The following is an 8532-nucleotide window of genomic DNA, read 5'->3' as shown; positions in this document are numbered from 1 at the left end:
CAGGGGACTTGAAAGCATTCAAAGATCCATTTTACTACCAAAATGAATTTTATTTTATTCTTGTGGGTTTTGTAACACTGATGCTAGATTTAATTAAAAGTGAAGAAATCCTAAAAAAATGAATTTTGCTAGTTAATTTTATGGGTTTATATAATTATTATAAACTAGTAAATAGTTGGTTTCTGAAGTGACAGAAAATGAGACAGCAGTGTAAATAATTTTCTACATAAAAGATGCTAAACGAAAAAGGCAATTCAGAGCTTTATAAGCTACCTACACAAACAGCCCATCACAAATGCCTGGGCAGTGGCTAAGTACTACTCTTAAGCATGCCGTCTGCTAATGGGCTTCCTAACCCCAAATTCTTCTCTGTGGTTCCACAAGGAACATAGTCATGATCTCATTTATGTCTCCCTGTTGTGTCTTTGCCGCAAAGTATAATCTTTTCCTGTCTGGGGTTCTTCTCAAAATGCAAGCCACTGCATGCTTTCTTTTTACAAGTTGGATCCCAGGTCTGAAATGCTCTCTCCTGCTGTGTTGAACATCTGTTCAGAGTCTTCCTACTTATTTTTCTTTACCCACTTGCTTTCCCACTGTTTATTTCCCACACCAAAATTACTTGACGAAATGGGGTTAGCAACATTAGTTTGCATACTTTCCCTGACCTAGGTCTCTTTTTTACATTTGATAATATCCCACAGCACAGAGAATAATAGCATTCTATGCATATTATGATTCAACAATTATTTGTTGAAAGAAGAAACAGAAGGATGGATGCCTCCTTTTTGTAACTCCCATAGGTGACATTCAACAGAAGTGACCCTCTACTAAATAAAATGTTTGGACCCCATCACCCTATATACTTGCTGATTAACAGAAGAGGGTTTTAAAGGGACTAGATTGAGTCTGGTCAGCCCTAAGAATTGGAAAAGGGGGGACAAAATATGCAGCAAGAGAAGGCATTTTATTTTATTTTTTTAAAGTTTATTTATTTATTTTGACAGAGACAGAGACAGCGGGAGTAGGGAGGGCAGAGAGGAGAGAGAGAGAATCCCAAGCAGGCTCCACACTGCCAATGCAGAGCTTGATGAGGGGGCTCGAACCCACAAACCCGTGAGATCATGACCTGAGCCGAAACCATGAGTCAGACACTTAAACGACTGAGCCACCCAGGTGCCCCGTGAGAAGGCAGTTTAAACAAAGATATGTTGAAAAAGGATAAATCAGACTGACTTTACACCACAATAATATACCAAAAATTGCTTTAGGCCAAGTGATAGAAAGTATAGGAGTGGAAAAGGATAATAGGGGTATTTAAAAAAAACAAAACTAAACTAAAGCCATCCAAACATTGCTCAGTATTATGGTAAATCAGTTACACAATCACAGTCCAGGGAAAACCTAGAAATCATTGAAGGTGTTATTAATCAGTGGCAGATAATCCTTTTTACAAAACAAAACTCCTTAAATAGAAAATGCTCACAATCAATATAATCTCATTTGAGATATAAAAAAAAAAAAAAATTCAAAGTAGCTATACCCTTCATAGTATATAAGAGGAAAGGAGGTTTCCAACAGCCCTTTGGCCCACATCCGTATCCCTCTCTGCAAAGCAAGATACAGAGAATCTTTCCTCTATTCAAACTTTCTTTTACAACTCATGAACATGAGATGTAGAATTACATTTAATGTAAATATTATCAGGGAAACCAGATCACTTTTTTATTCCTGGCTTTTGCCTAAACATATGTTTTAAGAAATGCTCATCATTTAAAAAAATATTATTGGAATGGATTTCCATACAAAACCTCTGGATCTGATCGTGGAGTGCCAACCAGAAATTCCAAAGGCAATTCTGGGCACCCTTTCTTCATTGTTTGACAGTGGATACATGTATTGCGGTTCCACATTCGCTCCAGCAGGAAAAGGCTGAACTTTAACCCCAAATTTCCATAGGATGAGTGGATCCCCCCACTGAGCAGATGTTACAACCTTCCATCACTTTCTACGTCTCCAGGACCTGAGCTGGAACAGCTGGCCATCAACTTGCTATTGGCTGAGTCCAAAATGTCTAGTCTTCCACCTTAAGGGAAAATTTGTATATATCAAAACCTTACCACAATATAACTAGTCATTCTAAGCCATGGGCTTTGATGAGTTTCCTACAGAAGCAACACACAATATGTCCCCTCAGGCCTGGGATAGGTGTCCCCCGAACCTATTCTAGAGCAACTCCGACACAAAGAGAAGCTGAGTGACAAGAATTGCAGGGTACATGGGACAGTTCCTGGACATTGGGAGACAGAAGCCAATGGTAAATATTTCCCTTTTTTTCCCCTTTGAGCAGATGATCCTGAAATATGTGTCATAAGGATTCTCAGGCTATTCCACAGTATCGAGCAACTCATCAGCCATAGCAGTGACCAACTGGATTAACGTCCTGGGTCACTTTCCCTTCTTCCATATATTTCTCTGCCTGTTCCTTGTTCCTGTCCCCATGGGTTCCGACCCCAAATATGCTATCTAAACGTAAATACTTGAAGCTGCGCTTTCAGGGGAACCCAGGCTGAAAGGGCCATTCTCTGCTTACGCTGTGAGAATTAGTGTAGCAGGACATGAGCTACTGTGAGTCTAGCTGCGCTGTGAGGCACCCCAGGCTTCCCTATGGAATGGTAAGAGAATGGAGATGTACACCACCTCTTGTCCATCTTTGGCTTGGAGTTTTCCCAGGTAAACCCATACTGTGTGTGGTTGTATCCTTTGCCCTGACCCTCCTCACATCCTTGCCACACGGACAGTTACACAAGAAGTCCAAGTAGTCATTTTTGCATCTTCCAAAGCTTTTAACTAAAGTCATACAGTTCTCCAGAAAGGTGTACAGATCAAAACGCACAAGCGTGTGTGTGTGAATGTATTTGTAGACTCGTCTCGGGGTTGATTGGTTTGAAAGTCACTTTTAACTTCAACAATTAGTTAAACTGTTAAAGTAAATTGAAATGGTGTGTTCATCATGAAACCCCAGAATGTCCGTAAACCACGGGTTGCTATCTCTTGCATCTTTAGCACACTTACCATTTGTCATTTACTTACCAAATGGGATAATCTATACAGCATGTAACACAATGTGAAGCCCATGATAAGCCTTCGTTAAGTTTTGGTTTCCTTCCCCTACCGCCACAGCAATTTACGTTTCCTTTCGCCAGCTCTGTGAAAAATAACTGAAAAAGTAGAACTTCCTAAATATGACATACGTTCAGAAGTTTGCGTTACACTTGTGGCAGGTGCTATTAATGTCAGTGAGCTTCTCCAGAAACCTGTATTGATGTCATTTTCATATTTGAAATGGTTCATTGGCAAACATAAACAGCACCAATAGGTTTGATTCTGTGGCCTGTTGTCTGGATAATGGATGTAACACTAGGTCCTAACGATTTATTGTAGTTGTTGTTGTTGTTGTTGTTGTTGTTCTGCTCTAGGTTCTTAAAATTCAGGTAGCACATCAGAAAAAAATGAAGCTTGTAAGGTCCCTGTTATAGATACTATCTTCTTTAAGGACCAGGAATGCCTTGGGCTGAAAACTCCTTTCAACTTTCTTTTTTCTTTTTTATCTTTCCCCCAACTTCTCACTCATCACTCAGAACTATCCCCCTCTGCCAGAATCTGCCAAGAGCTGGAGATGAAGCTTTAAAACTTGATGGTGCATGGATTTATTTTGTCTTCTGCCTTCCCCTGCCTAGAACCTAGAGTTCATTTGCCCACATGTAAATGACCTTTTTACATTGTCATATCCATGTGGACATGTGTGGTATTTTGTTTTTGCTTATAATAAGGTTGACTCTCCCTTTTGTTCCTGGAATACACAGGACTATGGAGAAGTCTTCTTGGAATTTCTACTTAGACCATCATTTCAAATCTAAGATAATATCTACTGATTGACATGCAGCCTTCCTTTCTGATCAGCTCTTCTGTTTGGAAAAATATTTCAAGCTTGACTAAAAGTCTTTAGGTGGCTCGTTGGTCCTCCACTCTTACTCATGACTTATTTCCTTCACGTGCAACTCATTCTATTCTAATGACACCAACTCCAGTTCCTTGATGGAAATAATGGGATTGTCATTTAAGATGATGTTATTTAGAATAAATTCAGTTCTGAAGCCAAAATATTCACAGTGAGCAGATGGTGACCACGCTTACCGCAATGAGCATTTTGTAATATATACAATTGTCAAATCATCATGTCATACACCTGAAGCTAATATATTGCATGGCAACTATACTTCAAGTAGAAACAAAAATATTTGCAGTGAGGTTTGTTTTTGTTCCATAATAATGAACATTATCGTAATACATGGCCAGAATAAGGCCTCAGTATTGTGTGTACTCCCGAAAGCCATATTCTTTAGAAAGTCTTTGGAATACAACAGAATATCACTTTCAATAAATCAGCCTATTCTTTTCAGTGTATATTAATAGTAGCTGTTTGTTATATTTATTTTTATTTTTCTGGTGATATGTTTCACTCTCTGTATCTCCCTAAGAATTATGTTATCTAAGAGAAGGAAATACACCTTACCCGTTTAAATATTTATAGCTTTGAGTGTATACCACAGCCTTTAAATGAATTATTGATTTGATGAATTTGGTCTTAGTGACACAACTTGGAATGTTAATACAGAATGGAACAATTTCCCAAACCGAATATTTGAAAGATCATGTACATCCCGCAAGTTGGATATAATCAACAACTTCATTAATTTGAGGATTTATGTACCTATTAATCAGTCATCCATGTATAAAATAACATCGTGTACAAAAAGTACAGATTCTTCTATCTCAATGAGTATCTCTCAAAATGTGTCCTAGGAATAGAATCGTATAGGGGGGATCGTTAAAAATCGGTGCAGATTACTTGGCTCCATTCCAAACCTTGTGATCAGAATCCCTAGGGCTGGAAGTCAGAAATTTCCATTTTTAATAAGCTCCCTGGTTGGTTCTTCAAGATACAAAAGTATGAGAACCACTTATCTAAACGCTTACCTAAAATAAGTTTAAAACTCTACTTGGCGGTAGCAAGCTGTCACCTTGTTTTCCACACTGAATCTGTTACACTGAGGTACTTTACAACATGAGAATCAGCACTTTTTTTTTGCAGAGTAAGACTCCCCCTATTTGCTAAAGTAAATAATAGCAAAATTAAGAATGAGCTATAAATTGTACTAAATGCTGATAACTTGAAATCTCCATAATGGAATAAATTACTGACGATTGCATTTTAAATGGACATTAAGAGTGTTCCAAATTACCAAATGTTTTGCCATTTTGATAAATTGGTTTTAATTTTTTATCAGACTATATTTAAGTACCCTCCTATAACACGCTCCAGACAGTTCCATTAGGCATCCTCAATTGAATTTATTTTCTTTAACATATAAATTATATAAACTAAAGATAGTTTGGAGAGCCTGATGCCCCCTACTCCATTGCACCGCTAGGAATAGTGCCCCCTAGGTTTGGCGCTATGTTCATACCGTGAACCGTAGGAAAAAAATACTAAAATGTAACGGAAGGATAGGTTACAGTATCATTATTCTTTGATTTGATTTTGCAAATAGTCCTCTTGAATACAGAGAAAAACTAAAACCTGCACCTGGTGAAAATGAAACAATTTGATAAGGGATGAAAAGAGGTTTCTTCTACTTGACGCAAAAGAAAGGGGCAGAGAACATATAATAAAGGCAGTCACGTCCTGACAGTCTAAGAGAGCGTAATTGACTCCTTGGCACCATGAGACAGACTCTGCCTGTATGTGGTTCACTGCCAGTAAAGGACATGCCTGGAACCTCTGGCCAAGAAGAATTACAGGCATTTGCTGTTACTTTAAAATATTCATGTTCCAGCTACAACACCACACATTTGCAATTGACAGCTATGGAAAAAAGAAAAAAAAACAAAACAAAACAAAACAAACTTTTTTCCTCCCGGCAAAAGAACCCTACGTAATTAACTCTTTCATTTAACAAAGCTGATAGTCCCCTTACAAATATGATTTTATCTTGATATCAACATATTACATGAGTTGTTTTGTTTTTTTACTCACATTTGGAGATTGAATTTACCCACTTAAATCTGATTGACACACATTAGTGCATTTTGATTAAAAACCGAACTCTGATGTTTCAGAGATGAAAAGCATGGAACTGGCAGAAGGAACAGCCTATCTAGGCTCACTCCCTGCTAGGTTGGAAATAAAAAATGCACAGAAACCAGTGGTCAGAACTTTGAAGGCTCAAGAGACTCGAAACCCAAGCCTGCTGACAGATCCTAAAAACAAAGGATATGATCCGGATGCAAAATAAAGATGACAATATAGAATTTATACACATCTAAGCAAAAACCAGGATTAGATATGTTCTTCTTTCATTTTTCTTCCTATGGAAAGGAATTTCCTTCCGCTTTTGCATAAAAACTGAAATAGCTTTCATTTCACAAGAGCCAGATGTAATTAATGCACCTCTAAGACTCAGCATTAAGGAAGAAAAGGAAAAAATTGGGGCTCCTGGGTGGCTCAGTCGGGTAAGCGTCCGACTTCAGCTCAGGTCACGATCTCGCGGTTAGTGGGTTTGAGCCCCACATATGGCTCTGTGCTGACAGCTCAGAGCCTGGAGCCTGCTTTGGATTGTGTGTGTGTGTGTGTGTGTGTGTGTGTGTGTGTGTGTCTACCCCTCCCCTGCTCATGCTTTGTCTCTCTCTCTCAAAAATAAATAAAACATTTAAAAAAAAACCTTGAAATTAAAAATTACTCCTTGAGGGGCACCTGGGTGGCGCAGTCGGTTAAGCGTCTGACTTCAGCCAGGTCACGATCTCGCGGTCTGTGAGTTCGAGCCCCGCATCAGGCTCTGGGCTGATGGCTCAGAGCCTGGAGCCTGTTTCCGATTCTGTGTCTCCCTCTCTCTCTCTCTGCCCCTCCCCCGTTCATGGTCTCTCTCTGTCTCAAAAATCAATAAACGTTGAAAAAAAAAGGAAAGGAAAAAGTTATGTAATGGGAGTTTTGGGTTAGGTTACTAGTTCATCACTATTGATACCAGGTGCTTTGGGGATCAAGACTCAAGGAAGAAAAAATCTGTTTGCTTCATGAACTCTGCATTTGAAGAGTGGGCCTGTAACTGGCAACATTGTTTCTGGAGTGGGCATATAAGGATGATATTCCACTATTTTCTAATAAGGCTCTCCATCTCAGTCTCTGAACTTATTCCCTTTATCTTCAGTTTCAGGTTAATCACTTGGGCTCTTTCATCTGCAGGCCCCTACAAACAAAACTGGTATTTCTTATGGATGCCTTTGTCACGCCACCATACTTAACGATATGTTCTATTGTTAAAAATACTAGGGATGGGGGCGCCTGGGTGGCGCAGTCGGTTGAGCGTCCGACTTCAGCCAGGTCACGATCTCGCGGTCTGTGAGTTCGAGCCCCGCGTCAGGCTCTGGGCTGATGGCTCAGAGCCTGGAGCCTGTTTCCGATTCTGTGTCTCCCTCTCTCTGTGCCCCTACCCCGTTCATGCTCTGTCTCTCTCTGTCCGAAAAATAAATAAAAACGTTAAAAAAAAAATTAAAAAAAAAATACTAGGGATAAACATTCAGGAAATGTTGGATTTGTTTTTTTTAACTTACGTGGTTATTACTTCCTTTCAATGAACTGCACATGATTTAAAGTAAAATGTATCGGTCATTTAGAGTAGACAACAATAATAAAAATTGACTTAGAAAAAAGTAATAATTGACTTAGCATTTTGGTAGAACTTGAAAGTTTTCAAGGTTTCATGGAGATTACCTCCTTTGATGTTTCTAAAAGCCACTTATAATATATGTAACACCAACATCATCTCCATTTAAAGAGGAAATCAGATATTCTAGTGAATTATACAATAACTATTATAATGGACTATACATTAGCTATATATTCTAGTGGACTATCTAATAACTATACATTAATTTATTTGTGCAAAATGAAAGGGCAATTTACACTTTAAAAATTGTTATCTGGGGGGCCCCTGGGTGACTCAGTCGTTTAAGTGTCCAACCTCGACTCAGGTCATGATCTCGCGGTTGGGACCTGGAGCCCTGCGTCAGGCTTTGTGCTGACGGCTCGGAGCCTGGAGCCTGCTTCGGATTCTGTGTCTCCCTCTCTGCTCTTCCCCGCTCATGCTGTGTCTCTCTCACTCTCAAAAATGAATAAATGTTAAATTTTTTTTTTAATTGTTATCTGGGAGTACCTGGATGGCTCAGTCGGTTAAGTGGCCGACTTCATCGCCGGTCATGATCTCACGGTTTGTGAGTTCAAGCCACGCATCAGGGTGCTTGTGGTGATGGAGCCTGCTCCAGATTCTGTCTCCCTCTGTCTCTGCCCCTCCCCTGCTCACACTGTCTCTTTCTCTACAAACTAAATAAACATTAAAAATTTTTATTTAATTGGTATCTGAATTTACCTGTATTTTAACGAAACGTGACACTCTCCACTCCTCACAAAAACTTTGT

The sequence above is a fragment of the Prionailurus viverrinus genome, chromosome C2 (genome assembly GCF_022837055.1).
Source record: "Prionailurus viverrinus isolate Anna chromosome C2, UM_Priviv_1.0, whole genome shotgun sequence".
NCBI lineage: Eukaryota > Metazoa > Chordata > Mammalia > Carnivora > Felidae > Prionailurus > Prionailurus viverrinus.
This window is presented reverse-complemented; position numbering follows the sequence as displayed.